Below are 12073 nucleotides of genomic sequence, written 5' to 3'. Positions count from 1 at the left end.
GGAAAAAAGGCCGGGATCTTCTCAGACCACAGCGCAGATCACGCAGAGTCTTGGGCACGCAATGGGAGGTGAAAAAGTTGCCTATCAAAGGGGCTGCCAAAGGGGCAGAAATGGTAGGTGCTGGCAGCTCCACCACGCTCAGACATTGGTTTGGGGGCTGTCGGGGAGGAGCCTGAAGCTGGCTGAGGAGCTGCTGCTGGAGGCGATCAGCTAACCGCGTTCTTCGCAGCTGAAAGGAACACAGGTTCTTTCTTGAAGGGAGATTCGAGCGCTGCGGATCAGCGGCGGCCGCGCCCCCTCCCATCTCCTAACACTGTAAATCGTTATAAATGAAAGGCTCAGCATTCGCCAAGGTTACTAAATGCCTGTCTTTTCTGGGCCTGGCATGATCAAGTAAACTGCACTGTAGGAAAAATGCAATTAAACGTTGTACAGAGGTATGCAATTGATTGACAGTCAGTGGCAGGGCCATGGGTAACTTTTCTTTCTGCTTTTCTCTACGTTCCAAATTTTAGACCTTGATTATTTATTTTCTTCTTGATTGGAAAACATTTTTCAATTAATTTTTTTTAATTAGAGGATTATTGCTTTACAATGTAGTGTTTGTTTCTGCCATACAACTAGAATCAGTCATAATTATATATTTACCAGTCTTATTTATCAGGCTTCCCTTGGTGGCTCAGTTGCTAAAGAATCTGCCTGCTATGCGGGAGACCTGGGTTGGATCCCTGGGTTGGGAAGATGCCCTGGAGAAGGGAACAGCTACCCACTCCAGCATTCTGGCCTGGAGAATTCCATGGACTGTATAGTCCATGATATCACGAAGAGTCGGACACGACTGAGCAACTTTCACTCACTAATATATATGTCCCTGGAGAAGAGAACAGCTACCCACTCCAGTATTCTTGCCTGGAGAATTCCATGAACAGAGGAACTATATCTCCTCCCTCTAGAGCCTCCCTCCCACTTACTCCACCCCAGTCCTCGATGGAAAACCTTTATAATGAACATTTGAAAATCAGTCTTCATATCATACCTTTTTGATCCAAAATGGCATTTCCCAATTTGACAGCCCAACAAATTGCTTTCAACAAAGAGAACAAGGTATTTGACCAAGCATGGCTTTGAGCTCAGACAGATCTGAGCTTGAATCCTGGCCCTGGGACTACTCTTCTATACCCCGGGCAGACCTTTCATCAGGAAAGGGAGATTCATGTCCTTACTTCTCAGCTTTGCTTTAATAAAACATTTTTAAATTGATTTTTAAGGCTTCCAAAACTGCTAGTGGCTTCCCTAGTGGCTCAGAGGTAAAGGATATGCCCACCAATGCAGAAGACTTGCAGGAGACACGGGTTCCATCCTTGGATCGGGAAGATCCCCTGGAGTAGGAAATGGCTAATTTCTCCAGTATTCTTGCCTGGGAAATCCCATGAACAGAGGATCCCGGCGAGCTACATGCAGACCATGGGATTGCAAAACAGTCAAACACAACTGGGCAACCAAACAACAAAGCAATAAAACTGCTAGCAATTTCTAAAAAATCACATTCAAAGGACAAAAAGTGGCCATAGCTTAGGAAATCCAAAATAATTTCTGGGAAGGTCCCAAAAATGAGTTCTAAAAACCGCCTCGGTAGCAATTGCTCTTCTAGGTATACAGGCCAAAGAATTGAAAGTAGAGACTCAAACATGTATTTGTACACCCATGTATTCATAGAGCAGCATTATTCACAATAACTGGAAGGTAGAAACAATCCAAAAGTTCACTGACAGATGAATGGATAAACAAAAGGTGGCATATTCATACTATGGAATATTATTCAGGCTTTAAAAAAAAAAGAAGGAAATTCCAATACACACTGTAACACAGGTGAACTTTGAAGACATCATGCTAAGTGAAATAAGCCAGATATAAAAGGATACACACTGTATGATTCCACTTATATGAAGTACCTGGAATAGTCAAGTTCATAAGGACCAAAAGTAAAATAGATGTTACCAAGGGCTGGAGGGAGGAGAGAATGGGGAGTTAGTATTTAATGAGTACTGAGCTTCAGTTTGGGATGAGAAAAATTTTGGAAATGGATGGTGGTGATGGTTGCACAACAGTGAGAATGTACTTAATGCCACTGAATTGAACACTTAAAAATGTTACAATGGTTTTGTAGATTTTACCACAATAAAAAAAGAATTTTTAAAACTGTGTTAAACTTCCCCGGTGGAACAGTGTGGATAGGGGTCTGCCTGCTGATGCAGAAGACATGGGTTCAATCCCTGGTCCAGGAAGATTTCACATGCCGTGGAGCAACTAAACCCATCTACCACAACTGCTGAAGCCCACACACCCTAGAACCTGCGCTCTGTAACGAGATGTCACCGCAATGAGAAGCCCACACACCACAAGGAAGGTAGCCCTGCTCCCTGCCACTAAAGAAAGCCCAGCACAGCAACAAAGACCCAGCATAGCTAAAAATAAATGAATTTTAAAATAATGAAACAAAATAACTACAACCCACCCCAAAAAACACCTCTTTTGTGATGCAGTGTTACTACTTACAGGAAGCAAAGCTGAGCTGCCTGCAGGAGTTTCTCATGTAGAAAAGCAACACACACTTTCTGCAATTCATTGTATTTTTCATCACTTTTAATTATAAACACAAGAAAACCACATCATAGAAAGATTTGAAAGTAAAGAAAAAATTCATAATCCCCTTTCTTTTCTTCTTTACAGGAATTTTTTTTTTAGACCTAGTTGTAATCATACTGTTGGGACAAGTCCCAAAAGTGACTTCCGGAAATCGCCTTGGCCCAGAGCAAGATAATCACTATGATTTCTCTTGGGATGCTTAGCCGTGCTTCCCTCAGAGTAGGAAGCATCCATTCTCTGGTGGATGTGGAGGGCTGAGAGATGGTGAGAGAGGGGAAGGAGAGTAGGAAGAGAGAAGGCTGGTGGCCCTCTATGATCCCTTGATTCTGGCACCGGGCCATTGGCACACGTGTGCATGGATGTGTACAAGAACATGCAACACATGGGTTCTCCCCAGGATGAGTGTCTATAACATACCCAAGGCTCTGTTTTGGGTTAAAATCCAAAAAGAATGTTGAGGTAGCCCCAGACCCTGAACACAAGGACAATCTAGTTGATGGCTGAGACCCTCTGCAAGGAGCCCAGGACAGGGTACCCTGGGGAAAATGAAGTGGAACTATGGCCTCCTATTCAGTTTGATTCACACCAGGACAGCAGAATACAAGTCTAGGACTGGACACACCCAGGTTCGAGTCTCAGTACAGCCTTAAGGATGTGATTTGCTTTCATCCGAGCCTCAATTTCCTTAGCTTTAAAATAGGAGTCATATTTCCTACCTCCTGATGGTATCATGAGGGCTGAAAGAGAAACCATGCAAAGTGCTTGGCAGGGAGCCCTCGCTAAGTGGAGGCTATAGCAGATACAGCCCTCCTAAAGCCCCAGAAGCAACTCCACTGACCCAACCAATAACTGAAAACCTTTCCACTAGGGACATGGTTGTGAACTCAAGTGAAGAACTCACCAAAATTATTTTAACATTGTAAAGAAACACTGGAAAAACATAATAAAAGGTTTACTTAAGTATTTTCAGAAATACATGGAACACTTAGGAAATTTAATTATATTCAAACCTTAACAAATTTCAAACGTTTGGCTTCCTGTCACTTTTTCTAATGGTATAATTAAATTTAAAATAAATTACAAAACTAGGGGGGAAATGTGTTTGGAAATTAAGGAGCACATTTTCAAAAGTCATGGGTTAAATAAGAAATCAGTGGAAGGGCCTCCCTGGTGGTCCAGTGGCTAAGACTCTGCATTCCCAATGCAGGGGACCCAGGTTTCACCCCTGGTCGGGGAATAGATCCCACATTCCACAACTAAGAGTTCTCATGACGAAACTAAAGACCCACTACAGCCAAATAGATAAACAAATAATTTTTTAAATAAAATAAACCAGGAATTTTAAAAATACTTAGAACTCTACAGTAACAATAATACTACATGTTAAAAATTTTTTTTTAACCTAAAGCAGTATGGTAGTAGTAGGAATGTATACTTTTACGTTTTTATTACATAATAAGTTTTTTAAAAAAGACTGAAAAACTAATAGTAGAACAAACCCAAAGAAAGTTGTAAGAAAGGGAATAATACAAATAAGAACACAGAATGATGAAAAATAAACATATACCGAAGAATCAACAAAACAAAAATTATGCTATTTTAAAAGATTAATAACACTAACAAACCTCTGGCAACATAAATCAAGAAAAAAATAACATAAGGCATAATATTAGGAATGAAAAATAGCATATAACTGCAGATGCCATATAGATTGAAAAGATGGAGAATATTACGCACAATTTTATGCTAATAAATTTGAAAACTTAAAAGCAAATGTACAAATTCCTAAAAAAACGAGCTGACTCAAGAAGAAATTTAAGATCTGAATAACCCTATAACCTTTGAAGAAATCATAATAGTAGATTAACATCTCACCACAAAAAAAAACCAGGTTCAGATGGTTTTACTACTAACTTCTATCATTCAAGGATCAAATAACTCCAATATTTAAACTCCAATATTAATTCTTTAAATTATAGTAAATGAAGAAACACTTTTGGATTTTTTTTTTTTTTTTTTTTGGTATTGTAATTCATACCAGGGTTTCCCTGGTGGCTCAGTGCTAAACAATCTGCCTGCCAATTCAGGAGACACGGGTTCAATCCCTGACCTGGGAAGATCCCACATACCGAGGAGCAACTAAGCCCTTACGCCACGACTATTGAGCCCGTGCTCTGGAGCCCGGGGAGCCACAAACTACGAAAGCCTGCACACGCTAGAGCCTGTGGTCCACAACAGGAGGAGCCACCGCAATGAGAAGCCCATGCACCGCAACTAGGGAGTAGTCCCACTCACTGCAACTAAGGAAAGCCTGCAGAGCATTGAAGACCCAGCACAGCCAAAAATAAATAAAAAGTGTAACAAAATTAATACCAAAACTGATAAGAACGCTACACAAAACTTACAAGACAATTTCACAGATGAACACAGACACAAAACTCTTCTTTAAAAATTACCAAGTTAGTTCCAGCAATGTATCAAACAAGCTTGACCAAGTTTGTCTTTGCAGGAATCCAAGACTATTTAATGTTAAAAGGCCAATTCATATAATTCAAAGATTTAAAGGAAAAAAATATGATCATCTCAGTAAAGGGAAAGTTTTGATAAGTTTAAATATTCATTCATGATTTTAAAAAAAATATTTAAAAAAGCCTTAGAAAGCTAGTAGAATCTCCTCAACCTCCTAAAGTTGACAACAAAAATCCTATTTACTGTGAAACACTGAATGTTTTCTCTTTAAAGACAAAAAGAGAATACCTGCTAATATCTGAATTCAAAATTATATTGGAGGAAAAGGAGAGAACTAAAAGTATAGGGATTGGAAAAAATGAATCAAACATTTATTATTCTTGTATATTATTGCTATGCAGAAAACACAAAAATCTATAGAGAAATTATTAATTGTAATAAAAGTTTAGCAAGGTGGATGAATAAAAAGTTAATATACAAAAGTCAATGACTTTCTACCATCAGTAACAAATGAAAAGGTAATTATTAACAAGATAATCATGCCAAAAATATTAACTGAAATGAATAAATCTAACCAAAACTATGTAAATGCTTTACAGAGAAAATAATGAAACTTTTGGAAAACATTAAAGATCTAAATAAATGGGGGGTTGTGGATACTTTTTCATTTTAATATATTTTTCTTCTAAAAGCTCAAAATCAATTCTTGGGAAACATATATAAAAACAATTTTAATTTTAAATATTTTATTATATTCACTCAAACATCTCTGGCCAACCTACAGAGCATCCAGACAGAAACAATTACAGTTAAATTCAGTCATATTTACTGTTTTGCAAATTTCAATAATAGTAATGACATCGTTGTCCATGTATTTTTATGCATAGGTATGCATATTTTTTTTTGAGCTTGCCATTAGGAGGGTGCATTTGTCAGGGTAGGAGGATGGAATACATTTAGCACTTTGCTAGCCTGATTCACAACTTTTTTTTTTTTTCATTTATTTTTATTAGTTGGAGGCCAACCATTTCACAACATTGCAGTGGGTTTTGTCATACATTGACACGAATCAGCCATGGAGTTACATGTATTCCCCATCCCGATCTCACTTCCCTCTCCACCCGATTCCTCTGGGTCTTCCCAGTGCATCAGGCCCGAGCACTTGTCTCATGCATCCAGCCTGGGCTGGTGGTCTGTTTCACCATAGATAATATACATGCTGTTCTCTCGAAACATCCCACCCTCGCCTTCTCCCACAGAGCCCAAAAGTCTGTTCTATACATCTGAGTCTCTTTTTCTGTTTTGCATATAGGGTTATCGTTACCATCTTTCTAAATTCCATATATATGTGTTAGTATGCTGTAATGTTCTTTATCTTTCTGGCTTACTTCACTCTGTATAATGGGCTCCAGTTTCATCCATCTTATTAGAACTGATTCAAATGAATTCTTTTTAACAGCTGAGCAATATTCCATGGTGTATATGTACCACAGCTTCCTTATCCATTCGTCTGCTGATGGGCATCTAGGTTGCTTCCATGTCCTGGCTATTATAAACAGTGCTGCGATGAACATTGGGGTGCACGTGTCTCTTTCAGATCTGGTTTCCTCAGTGTGAATGCCCAGAAGTGGGAATGCTGGGTCATATGGCAGTTCTATTTCCAGTTTTTTTAAGAAACGTCCACACTGTTCTCCATAGTGGCTGTACTAGTTTGCATTCCCACCAACAGTGATTCACAACTTTTAAATATTTGGACAGAGGGTATTTGAGCCTTGGTATTTTGTCTTCTTGTCATGGGATCCTCTGACAGTAGGGGCAGGCCTGAAGGCATTGCAGAGGTCCTGGCTATGAGCAAGGAACACATTTCTGGCTCCTATAGACTCCCTCAGCAGGTGCCAACCCAGGTGAGTCAGGACATCTGTTGTACTTGGAAACGTCAATCAAACCCACGAAGTTGGTTCTTGGGAGGAAGCTAGAACACCTTCAGGGCAAACCTACTCAAGCTGCCAAGAGGGAAACTTAAGCATTTCAAAGCGTCTCACTCTGGGGCTATGTTGAGTCAGGGCTGGGAGACAGGCATGTGTGGTAAGAAGTTCTAGACAGGAGGCTGGGGATCACAAGGGGAGAAAGGAAAACCATTGCACCCTTCCGTCTGTGCATGAGCAAAGTGGCAATCATTCAACAAACATTTCCAGAGTGCTAGTCGTGGTCACCATCAGCAAAATGGCTAAAACTTATTAAGCACTTATGTCCTGGGACCTGGTGAAGTGACTTTTACATAAAATCATGCGTAATACATGTTATACAGGATAGTCAGTTGAACTAGATATAATACTATTATTTTCTCAATTTTATGTCTGAGGAAACAAATGACTTATCTAGGGTCATGGGCCCTGGACATTTGGACATTTGGACCCTAGAATTTGGACATGACAGAGCCAGGATTTGGATATGGAGAAACTTGGATGTGTCTCTGGGTCTACACATCGGGCCATGAGCCAGTGAAGAAGCTATAGAAATGAGTCATGGTCTCAGTTCAGTTCAGTTCAATTCAGTCGCTCAGTCGTGTCCAACTCTTTGCGACCCCATGAATCGCAGCATGCCAGGCCTCCCTGCCCATCACCAACTCCCGGAGTTTACTCAAACTCATGTCCATCGAGTTGGTGATGCCATCCAGCCATCTCATCCTCTGTCGTCCCCTTCTCCTGCCCTCAATCCCTCCCAGCATCAGGGTCTTTTTCAATGAGTCAACTCTTCACATGAGGTGGCCAAAGTATTGGAGTTTGAGCTTCAGCATCAGTCCTTCCAATGAACACCCAGGACTTATCTCCTTTAGGATGGACTGGTTGGATCTCCTTGTAGTCCAAGGGACTCTCAAGAGTCTTCTCCAACACCACAGTTCAAAAGCATCAATTTTTCAGCACTCAGCTTTCTTCACAGTCCAACTCTCACATCCACACATGACCACTGGAAAAACCATACTCATGGTCTAGTGGCAGTCAAATATGCACACGGAAGTGTTCTGATAACCCAACTTGGATAAAACTAGATGATCAAGAGGGACGTCTAGGAACTTCCCTCATGGTCCAGAAGTTAAGAGTGACAGATCATGCTAGAAGTACAGTGAGGGACATATCAGATTCCGGGGGGGGGACACATAGAAACAGCATGAATAAGTAGCAACCAAGTTAGCTTAATACTGGATTGTGTGTAGGGCTTGCAGCTGTTTATCTAGCCAAGGGAAACTAGTTAAGATAAAGACCAGGAATAATAAGAAGGTACTACCAGGAATGAGACATAATCTTGAAAAATGAGTTATGAACACTACTTAGCAATAAACGAATGCTTGTAAGGATAAGTGAAAAGACCAGAATTTTTAAATTCACATATACACAAGAATACAAAACTCTCTTTAGAGCCCCCCGCCCCAAAAAATACCCAAACAAATTAAGTGAATTAGCCTATCCCCAAATCCTATTTTTAGTTCATTAGTGTTATGGAATGAATTGTGTAGCCACCCCACCATTGGACTTCCCCGGTGGCTCAGCAGGTAAAGAATCCACCTGCAATGATGGACGTAGAGGAGATGCAGGTTCAACCCCTGGGTTGGGAAGATCCTCTGGAGGAGGAAATGGCAACCACTCCAGTGTTCTTGCCTGGAGAATCCCATGGACAGAGAAGCCTGGGGTCTACAGTCCAAAGGGTTTGTGACTAGGCACAAACAAAAACAAATGCCTACCTAAAATTTGTAGGCTGAAGCCCTAACCCCCAGTGTAGCTATATTTGGATATAGGGCCTTTAAGGAGGTAAATACAATTAAGGTTAGATAAAGTTAGAAGGGTGGGGCCCTGATCCAGTAGGACTGCTGACCTTGTAAGGAGAGAAAAAACACCAGAGTCCTCTCTGTGCACATAAGATAAAGGCCATGCGAGCACAGAGCAGGAAGTCACCATCTACAAATTAAGAAGAGAGACCTCACCAGAAACTAATACCGCCAGCTCCTTGATCTGGGACTTCCACCTCCAGAGCTCTGAGGAGATAGGTATGCATTGTTAAAGCCACCAAGTATGACAGCCCAAGCAGACTAATATAGTTAACCAGCCAGCCACCAAGTCCTGTCCACTCTTTCTTTGCAATACTCACTTTAAAAAAAAAAAGCTGCTACTGCATTTTTTAATAATACTTTCTTTTTCTTTTGTTAATTTTATTTATTTATTTTTATTTTGGCTGTGCTAGGTCTTCACTGTAGCACATTCAGGCTTTTCTTTTTGTGGAGCACACAGGCTCTAGAATGTCCAGGCTCTCTAGTTCCTAGGCAACGTGTGAGATCTTAGTTCCCTGATCAGGTATCAAACCTGGGTCCTCTGCATTGGAAGGCAGATTCTTAACCACTGGGCCACCAGGGAAGTCCCTGTAAGTCTTGCTTTCTTCCTCACTGTGTCTACTGTCAGCCTAGCTCAAGATCATCTTATGCCCGGATGAATGCAATTAACTCCGTTATCTTCTCTGGCTTTGTATTTTCTGACTTGCTTCTGTTTTTTTTCCCCCCCACATTCACCCTTTGGTCCTAGTTTAATCCACTTTTTCCTCAGAAGTTGACAAGCATCCCTATTGTTCATCAGAGTTAGTTACTCAAGAACTTTTAAAACAGTTGTAATTGCTTTCTTGAGCTCTCCTTTTCTAAATCCATGCGTGCTCAATCACTAAGTCGTGTCTGACTCTTTTGAGACCCCATGAACTGTAGGGACAGTAGAACACTGCCTGGCAGTCTCCTCTGTCCATGGGGTCTCCCAGGAAAGAATACTGGGGTGGGTTGCCACTTCCTGCTCCAGGGCATCTTTCCGAACCAGGAACTGAATCCAAGTCTCCTGCGTTGGCAGGTGGCTTCTTTGCCAATGAGCCAGCAGAGACACTGACTTTCGAAGAGATGGATTTGCTCACATCTCTCACAAGCCCTGACCGTGAACAAAGGGTGACTGCTGAGGGTCCAACTGACCCGTACTTCATTAATCCAAGAGAGTGGAGAAGTGGATGGATCAGGATCATGGGGAAAGGAAGCTCTTCTGGGGTACCCACCTGATCAGGATAGACCTTCTGTGCTTGTCCTCTCTGACCCAGTGGGACAAGAGGCCCTTGACGCCAGCTGGGAACACAAGGCCAGTGGGCAGGGAGATGAGAGCAGAGGTTCTGGGGAAGAAGGGGCCCATCATAGACTGGTACCCATAGGGCCTGAGACATGGCAGCACCAGGGGGCCTCCCCTGTCCCATCCCAAAGACAGGTATGTATTATTATAGCAACAACCTCTGAGGGACTGGCTTCAAAAGACAAAGACAAGCAGATAATGTTTATATAATTTTTCTTCCAGATTAGATTGTTCACATTAGTATTTTTCTAAATAGCCTCAATCATATCAGTTATTTTACATCTAAAGCATTTTGAATCTCTTTAATGATCCAATCTGTTCTCCTTTTTATTAATATGTGCTTTGGATTGGCAAAGACCATCTTAAATTACGGCAGTTACAAATCAATGATTCTCCGAGTATGGCTTTACCAGTATAGATTAGAGTTTACATAAGACTTTTCTCCATCTATGTCTTGTTTAAAAATATGACAACATCCTTGCTTCCAGTCACAAATGGTTAGACTCTAATACTTTTCTACATCAATTTTTATTCATTTGAAAGACCTTTTCCTCATCTTCGGTTCCTTTTCTGATTTGTTTATTTTCTTTATAGTAAGTTCTTGTTGGTTATCTATTTTCAATAGACCAGTGTGTACATGGCAATCCCAAACTCCTAATCTACCCCTCCCTCTCACCCTTTCCCCCTGATAACTATAAATTCATTCTCTAAGTCTATGAGTCTACATCTGTTTTACAAATAAGCTCATTTGTCTCATTTTTTTAGATTCCACATATAAGTGACATCATATGGTATTTGTCTGACTTCATTTAGTAGAAATAATCTCCAGGCCCATCCATGCTGCTGCAAATGGCATCATCTCACCCTTTTTAATGGCTGAATAATATCCCACTGTGTGTATATACAACATAAATACAACGACTTGCTTATCATATTCCCAGCCACCGATCCCTACCTTGCCTATCATTTCAAACATTTGAAATGTTTCGATATGACCCCTAGTATTTTCCTCAAGAACCAACATTTGGCCTCCCTGCACTTACCTCTCAGGGGCAAGTTCTCTGGCCTCTCCAGATGAACTAGAGTTTTTGCTGCTTCTTTTTTTTTTTTTTTTTTTTTTGGCCACACCACATGTCATGTGGGGATCTTAGTTCCTGACCAGGGGTTGATCCCATGCCCCAGGCAGGGAAAGTGCAGAGTATAACCACTGGATCACCAGGGAGTTTTTGCATTTTAAGTGTACCCTACATGCGCATGTGTCAGTAATATCAGAAGGATCTGTTCTTAGCAATGACATTTTGCTAGGGCAACTGATGTTCTTTCAAATGTACACTTTAAATTTTGATAGACACCAGATTGCCTTCTACAGGACTTGTACCAAATTAAACTCTACCCAATAACATATAAAAGAGCCTGTTTCCCCATAACCGTCACCAGCAGTCTTTCCCATGTCTTTGATCTCTGACAAACCAAAAGGTAAAAATAGTATTCTGCTTTTGTTTCAATATAAATCTGTCTGATGACAAAGGCTGAATCATCCAGTTCAGGCAAGCACTCAAATAGCTGGCACGAAGACAGTCTCTTTCCACCTTTCCTGCCTCATCTCTGTGGTCTTTCCTTCATTCCACATTCCCAGACTTCTATTTCAGAGAGAATTTTCCACATGGAAGGAAAGAGGACCACCAGCAGCCGTAACCCTAAATCATCCCAACCTATCCAGCAAACTTCATAGGAAAGCGAAGTGTCTTTCTCTCATCATCCATAGGTCAAATTCCAGAAAGGGCTGTGACTGGTGTTTCTTGGGTCAAAGGTCT

General features: G+C 41.0%; 1 long non-coding RNA gene across 1 annotated transcript in view; it reads right to left on the bottom strand.

The window, feature by feature from the left end:
- LOC110132215 (uncharacterized) overlaps positions 1–11329 on the bottom strand; it is a 157082-nt gene extending 145753 nt beyond the window's left edge. Inside the window, exon 1 of the long non-coding RNA XR_011492132.1 lies at positions 11303–11329. This is a non-coding gene — a long non-coding RNA (uncharacterized lncRNA). The remainder of the gene's footprint in view (positions 1–11302) is intronic.
- Between the last annotated feature and the right edge of the window lie 744 nt (positions 11330–12073).

Source organism: Odocoileus virginianus, chromosome 17 (genome assembly GCF_023699985.2).
Source record: "Odocoileus virginianus isolate 20LAN1187 ecotype Illinois chromosome 17, Ovbor_1.2, whole genome shotgun sequence".
NCBI lineage: Eukaryota > Metazoa > Chordata > Mammalia > Artiodactyla > Cervidae > Odocoileus > Odocoileus virginianus.
The sequence above is the reverse complement of the archived record's forward strand: the minus strand, read 5'-3'. Positions and strand labels throughout refer to the sequence as shown.